Here is a 12349-nt window from a genome sequence, read left to right on the forward strand (position 1 = left end):
ATCTAAAAAACAATGCAGCCTACCTGTGGCATGTAGGGTTTCACATTCTAAAGTGACATATGTAGCTATGAAAAATACAGTAGTGGAGAGCTCCAGACTAATTTGACTGCCCGGGCTTTGTACTTTGCATTGACATCTTGCAGAAAACAGAAGCATTTGCATTTCGCCTGCACCAAAGTGCGACTGCCATCACTGGCATTAAACATCACGACCTTGGGGCAAGTAGCCGAACGTGCCACTAAGATGTCGCAGCGTCTACGTACATGCTATACACGTCAACCTTTCTAGCATTAAAGCTGTCACATGCATGGCAGATATTCATGTTCAGCTTTGGACTGACAAGTTCAAAAGTGTACTATTTGTGTTTTTCTAGCATGAAAAAACAAAGGAAACTAAGGAAAAACGAAAAAAAAGAAAAAAGAACATAATATGTTGAAAAAGCATTAGTCATTAACACATAAAGCATATTCGTTCCTTTATTAATGATAAAGTGGCCTTCAACAATAGTACAAAGCCTGAACATTTAGAAAGGTGCTGTGCCAGGCAGCTATTTTACAGAAACCTGAACCATTTCACCTGTAGTAATACGCATCCCGGCGGTGTGGGCTGGGCACTTATTTTTCGGTCCACTCCAACATGCGAAAACTGCATCGTGCATTCCCATTTTCCGAGTTTTGAGCTCTGTAGTACAGGCTAACAAATTGTCGATGACTTATTTTCGTCTGATTGTTGCACAGCGCGTGTAAATAAATTACCACTGCACCTAATAAACACTGACATGCACGTGCAACATCGCCGATCATAAACGGTCACACTGATGTCCGTCCGGACATCGGCGCACTCATCACAGCACTCTTCGTAGTCTCACACAGCACTCTAGTAGGACGTAATCCGTACATCACAGCATCTCACGGTAAGCACAAACCACACCTCCAACAAACACGAATGACGCGATGCTTGGGCTAGAGACACGCCGGCGGCACCCAGCTTTTTTAGCGACTACGTAGAACTTGCAGCACCAAACCTCAATGCGAGCAGAAAGCGATGCGATACGTGACGCATCTCATCACAGATAGAAGTGAGGAAACTTTGAAGAATCAAAACTACATAACGACCGTCGTAGACGTTAATCCACATGATAACGAGGACCAAATGAGCGGACGTGCGGGCCGCGGGCTGGCTGTCAACACTGCGATTACATGCGCTTGCGCTGGTCGTGCTTGCGACCCTGCCGCGGTCCAACTCACGTAAACCTATCATCATGCCATCAAGTAGTATATCACCCATTCTAGGCACTATTCTTTGTAATTTCACATTTCTCGCATGCAGTAGTACATACTTCCTGCACCTCGCACGTACACCTCATACCAACTTCGATTTGGCTACATATGGCTACCGTGTTGTTGCTACAACCACATCTGGGGATCTCGGATCCGTCCGGCTTTCCCGACGGATCCCAAGGCCCATATCGGAGAAAAATGCGTTGGGTCCGTCGGAAGAACCCTACCGATCGGGTCCGTCCGCCGTACCTCTGAAAAATATTTCCCGGATCCGTCCGTCGTATCCCGAAGAAAAACGCACCGGGTCCGTCGGACGTACCTTTAAGACCATTGATCGGGTCCGTCGGACGTACCTTTAGCCACAGCCATATAAGTTTGAACAGTTCGCCTTTCAAGTCAGCGGCGCCAGCGATGGATCGGCGGAGCGATTTTCCACGCTACACCGCTGTCTTGCTAGAAAGCCTATCTAGGCGGCGTTTGACATTCACCTGCTTTTTGTTGGCCCCGTAATTGAAAGCAACGCCTTCAGAAACGCGTTAAATGTTCAAAAATGTATTCTCTTCAACAGTTTCACTTCAGGTTGTCAAAGCAGGCGGACGTTGATAAAACAGTTGAGCACTCCAGTCTTTAGAAATCTGTACAATCACCTTCAGTTTGTAAAATTATTGGAATAGGTCACTTTCCGATCGCTGGGATATAGACCCTCATGACAGCGCTGTCACGTGAATCAGGACCACACCAGGCTGAAAGCTTGTCTCATATAACATAGCTAACCAAGTTATACCTTACAGCATTGTGTTGATTTTTATGGTGCCTAAGCGACTAATGCTGCCATGCACCAAGAACAAGGTTTAATGTATTTATTTTGTGTGTAATGACTAAAATGTTCTTTAGGATGTAGCTTGTTTAGGAACATTTTAGGAAACCAAAAATGCAGGAAATTTGCACGTCTCTCCTAGGATCATGCTGGGATGGAAAGGGATCTGTTGCAAATTGTACAAAATGTTTCCTCTTTTCTCGACTCTGGTGCAGGTGTAAGATATGGTTTATTGTTAGTTCATCTCCACACTCCTTGCATATTGGTTTGTCCTCTTTCATAAGTATGAAGCTGTGTGTGAGGTTTGGGTATGTGTTTTGTGAAAATGACCTAAAATGTCCTCCATGTTGTGTTTTTGATTACTGCATGATTTCCATTCCTTAATGACAGGTTTGACAAGTATAGTTTGTAGTTTATTTCAATGTTTCAAAAATCCTGCCATTTCACGCGCCATTTGTACAAGCTTCTTGGTATCTTCATGCAGCATATTCACCCTCTGTAATTTAGCATTGCGTCAAGGTAACCTGGTTATTTCTTTTCATCACCTTTCAAGACTACTGTCCCGATTTCATAAAGTTTCTGACGACAGGAACTCCTTCGAAGTCATAGAAATAAATGAGATCCACAATCATGAGCTATCTAGGGTATGCATATACATGTCCATCGCTCAGTGGAATGGCGTTAGTACGCTGTTAGAACAGGTCTTGAGATAACAACAACCATTGTCTGAGGTGGTCCTTTAATGGGCATTGAAATGCTATGTAACTACAGGTACTGATAGAACTCTTGATCATGTTATGTGATGATGCGATCCTTGCATGAATATAGGTATACATTTCAGAATCTGCAGTGCACCACTTGACCATTTGCCACCAGTTTGTGTGAAAATGTATTTTTCATGCATGTTAACCAGTATTTAACAGATGACCCCTGTGCACAAGCCGAAAGTGCCACGAGCCAATTGTCACGAGGGGCCACACTACATGGCAGGAGTTGTTAAGCCAAGCTTACAAAGTTATATTTGAAATATTTCAGCTTCAACGTTTCAGCTCCAATTAAGAAAGGTTGAGGCTTACAGAGGTCTATGCCAGGTTGTCTATCACCTAACAGGGCAGCCTACAACCGTATGCTAATGAGTATATCTGAGATAACAGAGACATGAATTAAGGAATTAGTAATAATGTTTGTAGCAAAGGGCATGTAAATTAACGAGGATCCACAGTGGGATCTGCAGACAAGAACCACTAACGCTGGCACACCATACCCTTACAGGTGGAGATTAGGAGTCTCCCTAATTTTTTGTCTGCTCAAAGCTTGTCATTTCCTTCGTTCTTCCAGATGAGGAAGATGTGAAAATGATAGCATCCAAAATGCCAGAGACCATCGTTAAAGGGGTCGTGAAACGAAAATGTAGCAGCCCAGTTGCAATTTTCCTTGCTTCAGTAAACATTAGGTATGCCTATTCCAAAATATCTCGTCGAAATATTGCTTCTGCATTTAATAATACCATTCTGAAATCAAAGCATTTTTGCGTTCCTGAAGCGACCATGCGACCCTGTAGGCCGGAATTAGAAGTACTCGCCTACGTCATGTTTAGCCTTTTGGAAACGCAGATATAATCATTATTTCCCATACAATAGTAGGTTGCTGTTAAAGTTAGCAAATAAAAATACATTATATCAATTATTCGCTCACGCAAACGCATTTCTTCAACAATACTGTCACGTGACGCGCGGTCGGCGGCGGCGGCGGAGCAGGACGGGTGGTAAAGCTCACTTTACGGGTGGTGTCTGCTTCTTGCTGCGCTCTGGAACAGAGCGAGAGGTGACGCTCAAGTTCAGATTTTCGGTAACGACGGCTATACCTCGCTCCGCCGGGTACTCCAAATGACAATGGTTCCAATCTAATTTGTTGTTGTTATTTTCTTTTTCTTTTTGTGAACATTCGTGATGGAGCACAACGTCTTGAGCAGTCTCATACCACCGGTACAACTTGGTTGTGCGGCCGCTGCTGTAATTTTTTTAATTATTATTATTCTCGGCGTCATTAAAGATACGATCTAAATACGGTTCCAGGTCAAAGAAATCGACAAGTGTGTTCAATCCGAGTGGTGGGTGAAGTGTTTCAGGAGCGGGCGCCGCGGCGCGTACTCGTATATTAGTTGCTCGCCTCCGCGCTGCATCACTGAGAATAGCGTGTCGAGTTTCGCTTCGTTTATTTCGGCCGGATGACCTGAACTATGGCACTACACGGAAAGCCGGAAACCGAAAAAAAAAAAAAAAAGGTTGCTACAATGTACTTGGGTGGCCCTTTCACCCTACGCGTTGTCGCAGCTTTGCTCCCCCACCTTCCCGACGCCTCTCTCGTAACCTTTCTCAAAAAAAAAAAAAAAAAAAAAAGAAAAGAAAAGAAAAAAAAAAAAGAAAGAGGAAGCATACTTCCTACAACGTCTACAGTGCTCAGACTTCGCCTATTTTTCCTGTCACTGTTAGGTTCTGGGTTTAGGCGTGTTGTGCGTGTTTGAGTGCTCGCTATGCCAACCGTGTACGTCGCGATCGATTGCAGCACGGCTTCTCCGAGTGGAAGTAACGTTCGCTTTCACAAGTTTTGGCACACCGATTGGGTTCATGTGTTCGTACTACTTTCTACTGGAAGTCCTAAATGAACCTCGGCATCATTCGAAGCCTCGGCATGGACCGGAAACGAAGAAAGCTCACCTCAAACGATGCGTCGTACCGACGCAAAACCGCTGGCCCAGTGCATTGGCAAAAAAAAGTGTAGGTCGCGTGATAAAGGCAGTAAACGTGGTTGCGATTTGTAGCCTTACAGATATGCTTATTTGAGAACTACTCGACTCGCAGAAGCCACCAGTTCTATTTGATTGTTTCCTGCCAGATTGCCCTCATAGCAGTAATATGCGCATTTTGGATTTTTTTTTATTTTCAGCGATACCGTGAGGCCAGCACAACAGGTGCCCCTACCAGCATATCGTACCACCCAGAACAGGCCCCTTGGTTCCACTTCGATCACGTTCTTTCCACAGCACTCATCTAGTCCCATAGAACCTGATGAAGACTCCAAAGAGGAGGATCATGTTGAGCAGAGCTCAGAATCCTACACATCATTTAAAAGACATTTCTAGGGTAAAAATTGTTAGCCTCAAAAGCTCATACGCCCCATGTCCTTGCATTACGATGGTGTGATTACCAGATCAACCATCCAGGAGAAATGCATTCACGCAAGTGTTATTGATTGGAAAGGCGGATAGATTGGCTTAAAAGTTTAATATCTGACCTGCTACAGAAAGAGAAGAACAAAGAGGGTCGTGACTTAAATAAAATATATACAGAATCCTTCACATCATTTAAAAGACATTTCTAGGGTAAAAATTGTTCACCTCAAAAGCTCATACGCCCCATGTCCTTGCATTACGATGGTGTGATTACCAGATCAACCATCCAGGAGAAATGCATTCACGCAAGTGTTATTGATTGGAAATGCGGATAGATTGGCTTAAAAGTTTAATATCTGACCTGCTACAGAAAGAGAAGAACAAAGAGGGTCATGACTTGATTAAAATATATACAGGAATGGTAACTTGCACCACAGTCACGAGTCAAGTCCTGTGTCATGCAAGAAGCAGCAGAAAGCCTGCACTGCCTGTAGAGCTTTCCATTTCTGGCCAACCGGCCAATAAGTCCTCTGAGAGAGGCCTGTTGCCAAAACACTTCAAAGTAGTAACTCGAGTTATTGTTTTGCACGCATATACTGGGACACACCACTAGTACACGCTCCAGAGTCTCCGTAATGTCACATGTGGAACATTCTGGGCAGTCCGCCTGTCCAATTAAGTATAAATATTTGTGTGTGAAACCACATTTAGATGCAGTCTATGGAGAAAGCATGCATAATGGCATATAATTGGCAAGTGGGTATGGATCCACTAAAGCACTACCTTGTGGCCTTGAGCACAAGTAGATATGTGCCAAAGGCTGGTAAGGGTGTGGTGTTGAAAACTTCCAAAAATTTGTAATGCAGGCTTCGAAACTGTGAATTCACACCACTTCTAAAGTGGTTTCCCACAGATGTGGAAAGCCTCTTACCAAGGGGCCACAAGTTCAGCAGCGGTTTGTGGAGAATTATGCCCTTAAAAAAAAAGATGAGTCATGTTCTGAGCGGCATCACCACAATTGTAGGCGACGCTTGCGGTGATACAGATCTGTGTATACATGGATAGAGTTGTAATATTCTCACCAGATGTATGTCAGATTAAGTTGCTTGAATCTACTAATTGATATCTTGGATTTCTCCAGTATCCCGAGACCATGCAAACGCACCAAAGGTTGAGTCATTACACACAGAGGTTGGGTGGGGTGGTATGGGAAGTCGTAGCATGATAGCATTTGTAATTAATGGCAGCGGAGTGTACGTGAAAAACTGCTGTTCAGCTGCTCATCATCAGTGGGTGGCAATGGTGTTGTGCAAGTAGTCGTAAATACACACAAAGTGGTTCGTGTGACAATTATGTAGATATTGGGCAGGCACATGACATTCTGAAGTAACAGCACAAAACGTGGATGGGAGCACAAGACGAGAAGACGACACAATGTCTCATCATCTTCTCGTCTTGTGCTCCCGTCCACATTTTGCGCTGTTACCTCAGGATGGAAAACCAACAAGCCCAACCTGCTATTCTGGCTAACATGCCATTGTTTGAGGTGCATTGCGGCAGCCAAGGTTTATCCCAAGCACCTGCACTTCTATGTACATGTTAAAGAGTACTGGGAGTGGTGCTCATATGGGTGTGTACCATTTTCCTGGCTCGGGCAATCAGATTGCAGGCGAGCTAGCACACACAGCCCAAAGCACATGTAGTAGAAGTTTGGACTGTCGAACCGCGAAGTCTTCAGTTCAATTCCTTCCCTTATATTTTTCAATTTGTATGAGTATCGTACAGTCTGTGCTTGTATGGTTAAATTGCGAGGGTGTACATATCACCTGCGCTCCTGACCAACCTCACTCTGCATAAGTATTCACCAAGCAGTTTTCGTTCCATCAAAAGGCTTTCACAATATTCAGCGACACAAGCAGCTACTCAGACAGCATCAGTGTAGCATTCTTGGAGCTTCGCAAATCTGTGGTTACATTGTTTACTAGCAAAACATGCACGGTATGTAGGTATGTGTACTAGGACGCATAAGATGCCGTGACAATGTGGACTGCCCTTACGTCTACAGCTGCCCTTTAATCCTGTTACATTCTAGCCTGCAGTGAATTCAGCAGCAAGGTTTCACAATTAAATCATCCCAACTTTATATTTCTAGACTTGACCCCAGCACCGACAAAGTTCATTGTATTACCAGCATTTTGGTGGCATATTCAACCAGCAGGCCAATTAACTCAACGTCATGCAGGTTCTAGTGCAGATGTTTTCATGCAAACTACGGGTATCATCAACGAAGGAGGCTTTACTATACATACCTTTTCAGCACGCTGTTTTATGACTGGTTAAAGTCTGGTACATTTCAAAGTATAAGGCACATATTATTGTATGCATGTCTACAGATTGCAGATTATGCTGGCTTGCTTCTGAATGAGACTGCAAAATGCTGAAAATAGTGGCCACCTTTCAAAGCAGCTTTTGCAGAAAACGGTTTGATTTTTCTATTCCCCATGAGCCACTATTTTTCGAGGCCGTGTAAAGGTGAACGCGGCAACTAGAAAATCTAGGTTTGTCAGTGCCACAAGGACCACCACGTTGTAGTACATTTGGGCATTATCTAATGTTACCAAATGAGTGTTAGAGACATGTTGCTTTCAAAATAATTTATTGGTTAGCCGCAGGTTCATCAGTGCATACAAAATTTTTAGGCTAGAAGGAAGTTGACCTAGAGCAAGACATCTTTTAATCACGCTTCTTTGCTGTCTTCCTCTCTCCTAAATATACAAATGCGTATATACAGCTTCACAATCATGATGTGTTGAGGTCAGTGCTAAATAAAAAAAAAATGCATCCGACAAAGGTATAGTTAGAGATTGAGTACACAAAATTCATTCTAAGTGAGCCTATATATGTCTTGTAGATTCCAAGGGAAGGCAAGTATAGCAGGGGGCAGCAGAAACTCAGGCAGGCAGATAAAAAGTTTGCGGGGATCAGATGGATGCAGCTAACAGAGGATCGGGTTATTTGGATAGATATGGGAGAGACATCTATACAAGCAGGTAGCATATACACAACTGCACAATTATGATGCATTTGCGGTCAGTGCTAAAAAAAATTCCACCCATCAAAGGTATAGGTGGGGAGTGAGCACACAAAATTCATTCTAAGTGAGCCTATATATGTCTTGTAGATTCCAGGGGAAGGCAAGCGTAGCAGGGGGCGGCAGAAATTCGGGCAGACAGATAAGATTAGGAAGTCTGCGGGGATCATATGGATGCAGCTGATGTATCTGCGGTCAGTTCCAAAAGAAGAAAAATTCTACGCATCAAAGGTAAAGGAAGGGAGTGAGTACACAAAATTCATTCTAAGTGAGCCTATATATGTCTTTTAGATTCCAAGGGAAGGCAAGTTTAGCAGGGGGCGGCAGAAACTCGGGCAAGCAGATGAAATTAGGAAGTTTGCGAGAATCATGCACCTGGCACAGGATCGGGTTATTCGGATGGATATGGGAGAAGCATTTGCCCAGCAGTGGGTGCAGTCAGGCTAGTGATATCAACAAGACTAACAACTGGATGAGTTGGTACTGATTCATCTTAAAACCAGCCAGAAGACGAAACACGTGAGAGGAGCACAAGACAAAGTTTGACTAACAACTGAAATGTTACTGAAGGAAAGAGGCAAAAGAAGATTCGCACAGAAATGCACGTGCACGAAAAACCCCCAAAGCAGTGAAAGCGTGGAAAGCAGAAAGGGTCTAAAAAATCAAAATCTAAAAAAAAGCAAATTCCTTATGGTCAAGAACCACTCGTTACAAAAGGGAAGCCACAGATCCAAGTCCAAAGGCACACTATACTGCAAAGGCTAAGGACATGTGTGTGGCTAAGAAATCGGTCAACAGTCTTTTGGGGCCTTTTTTACATGTGCATCTCTGTGCAAGTCTTCTTTTGCCTCTATCCTTTAGTAAAATTCCAGTTATTAGTCCAGCTGTCCTGCCATTCTCTCTTCTCATATTTTCCGGCTTGTTTCAGAATGAATAAGGTGACGACTCTACAAACCTTGCACAAACTGGAAACCAGTGTAACTGTCAGATGGAAACCTTTCCCTTATTTGGCTTGCATTACAAATAGGGAGGACTTTACTGTGATGTCTGCCGAGGCATCCCCAAAGCCAGTGCGCAAGCTGGCTGTAGCAGATGTAGTGGTGCCTCCTGTTGACAAGAGAAAAAGCAATATTCACTTTTCAGCATAGCAAAATGAAAATATGATTTAGGTCTTCTACAAATTTGAAAGTTATTCATGCATCTGTACAATTAATTCCCATCTAACAGAAGCTGTACAGTGTAACTTTCACTGTCAATTTATTCTCCCTGGAAGTATGGCAAACTTTGAATTCTGCTGCAGGTGATTGAGAGAGAATGAGACCCACCCAATATTAGAACTCCAGTGCAATCACAATTTGCTACTGCAGCAAAATAATGCCTGAAGGCAATGCAGCTTTTGACTGAAAAAACCTAGTAGTCGTCTTACACCCTCTATACTAGTGTTGTGGCCGATGTCAATGTCCACGCTGATATCATCCGCATAGCACGAAGATGTTAAGTATGCGACTTATGCATTAAGCAGCTCTGTGCATGGAGTCATTCTATTCGAAGGAGCCATAAACTACAAGTGCACTTCTGTCAACAGCTCTCCGTTGTTTTCCCACAACACGGCACATGCCAAACTTTCTGCAAGTGCCGCAAAACTACTCTATAACTTCATTTGCTAACTGTAAAATTTCCAACACTTACTCAAACTGTGGAAGTTTCGGTGTACTGGCCTTTGGGAGAACGTCTTTCTTTCTTTTTTTTTTTTGGTTGTTACATTTCAGCACATGTAAAATGTCAGTGTCAAAGCATTTTGGAGAGGTTTACTGTGTGCAGGTGTTGATGATGGTATCAGTGAAGTCAATTTTTTTAATTATATTTGCACACTATACAACACTAACCTAATGCAAGTGGGTAAAAAAAAAACTAGCAAATAAAACTTTGAGTGCTGGTATGGTGATTGTTCTGGCAGCAAGTGGGGACAGGCTATAACAAGAGTTGTCGGGCTAGTTAGTGATCGTCTGCAGAAGCCAGTCCAGCCCTGTGTGTTTTTCTTTTCTGTGTCGTTTTTTAGTGCATTTTCCCACGGCTTCCGCAGGAGACAGGCTACTTCACTGCATGCAATTTCACTTAGCACAGAGTCCTCCGAAATGAGATTGCTTTTGTACTTATTTACTGCATTTCTTGTGGCATTCCTTATGTATTTATGTTTTGAAGTGCTGCACTTGCTGAAGGTCATAACTGGCTAATAAAACAAGCAAATTTGCCCGGACAGCGTCCCCCCCCCCCCCCCCTCGTTACTTCACATCAATGTGCATGCCCTTTCCATTTAGCAAGTTCACACTATCAGATGATGCGTGTTTTCTCATTTACTCGTGCATGGAATTAAGCAAACCAGTAATTTGCATGGTGAAACGTCATGCTCATGCGCTTCTACGAAAACAAGAAAAATATGAAAACCAGCGATGTGTTCGCGCTAATGTGGCGCAATATCAACACTGTAGACAGTGTAGATGATCGCAGGTAAGTAATGTTAAAGGGGAAGCTTTATTTTATTAACACTGCCTTCCGCAATAGATTTCATTACAGCATTTCTTGCTCGAGAAAATGAAAAACAGGTGCCGCTTGTTCAAGTTATGTCGCCTTTCGCTCAAGGTTCTTACCTTGTGTTCTCGACTAGCAGTCCATGATCAAGAAGCATTTGGAGTAAATGCGGATGATCTGTAACACCCAGACGGCTGCTTCAACTACGTAGTCGCCGCCGGAATCTCGCCAGATGCTCTCAAGAGCAGTCGGCATCGGCACGCACCGCCCGCAGCTGCATCTGTTCGAAAGCTTCGGTTAGCGATTGCGCACTCTCGCAACGGTCAAACGTAGGCTAGGCTGCAAGACTCGGACATACATACCAATGCGTAGTTCCGAAACGGCTGGGATCGGGAGGCTGACGGTCGGGGCTTCTGCAAGCCGGAGTTGTGCCGCGGTTACCGCGGCCTCTCGACACAAGTGTTACTGTACCGGTCGCTCGCAGGGTTCATCTTCGCCGACCTGGCACCCGAAAAGTTGCGTCGGCGTAAGGCTCAAAGCCCACGATGTAACCATGTTTTAACAGTAGCGACTATATTCTAGTTCACAGCGACGCTGGAACCCAGGGGCCCGATCCTCGATATTCGCCTTCCCCTGGCGGCGCCATATTGTCTTTCTGATTGGCTCTGAAAAGAGTCACGTGCTTCAAACTTGTGGCGCGAAACCATCAGTTGAGGCAAGCACTTTTAGCGGTTACGTCAAAATGACGTAGCCGTGAAAATTGATTTCAACCGGAGCTATCCTTGTTGCCTGGATGACAAATACGAATGATTTTGGAGTGGAAGCAAAGTTACTGATGGTGGTTTGGAGAACACTTACGCTCGATTAACCAATGTGATGAAAATAATGGCATACCGGGAAGGAGCGGATGCTCAAATTTGATTGGCTGGAGCTATGTCACGTGAAACACGTGATACGCAGGCATATTTAGATTACGTCAAATTGACGCGTCATGACGTAACTGATGTGCCGCCATTACCGAAAATGCTGACGTTTGGCCGCCATAATTTCGCCGAGTGGCGAGGTGCCCGAATTATGCTAATGAGACTATGGCGACAGGCAAGCTGATTTATGCAGCCGTTAGCCTACCGTAGTTTCTTAGCTTGTTATTAAAAGTAAAAGGATAACTTTATATACACCTTGCATGGCTTTTAAACGCAATAGAAAGGCAAATAATGAGCGCGTATGAAATAAAGGACGCTTGAGACAATCTGTAATGGGGGCAGAAGCTTGCGGCCGCGTGACGGCGCTAACTGCTTTCTTATTTCAAACCCTTTCTTCCTATGGTAAGAAATCATTGGTCTGTGCGGTTATGATAACCCAGCAATGGCGGCGGCCATGGAGGGAGGCATGAAGGGAGGTACGCTTTCATTATAGTGAACTAGAATATATATTCTAGTTCACTATAGCTTACATGGAGG

The 12349-nt window shown here is 44.0% G+C and overlaps 1 long non-coding RNA gene across 1 annotated transcript; it reads right to left on the reverse strand.

Annotated features, from left to right (window-relative positions):
• Positions 1 to 7913: 7913 nt before the first annotated feature.
• On the reverse strand, positions 7914 to 11698 carry LOC146180302 (uncharacterized). The gene is made up of 3 exons (XR_014700823.1): positions 11252 to 11698; positions 11009 to 11169; positions 7914 to 9467 (listed from the first exon to the last, which is right to left on the reverse strand). It is a non-coding gene; the product is annotated as an uncharacterized LOC146180302 (long non-coding RNA).
• Between the last annotated feature and the right edge of the window lie 651 nt (positions 11699 to 12349).

Source organism: Amblyomma maculatum, chromosome 9, assembly GCF_055883805.1.
Source record: "Amblyomma maculatum isolate TAMU_Amacu chromosome 9, ASM5588380v1, whole genome shotgun sequence".
NCBI classification, from domain to species: Eukaryota; Metazoa; Arthropoda; class Arachnida; order Ixodida; family Ixodidae; genus Amblyomma; species Amblyomma maculatum.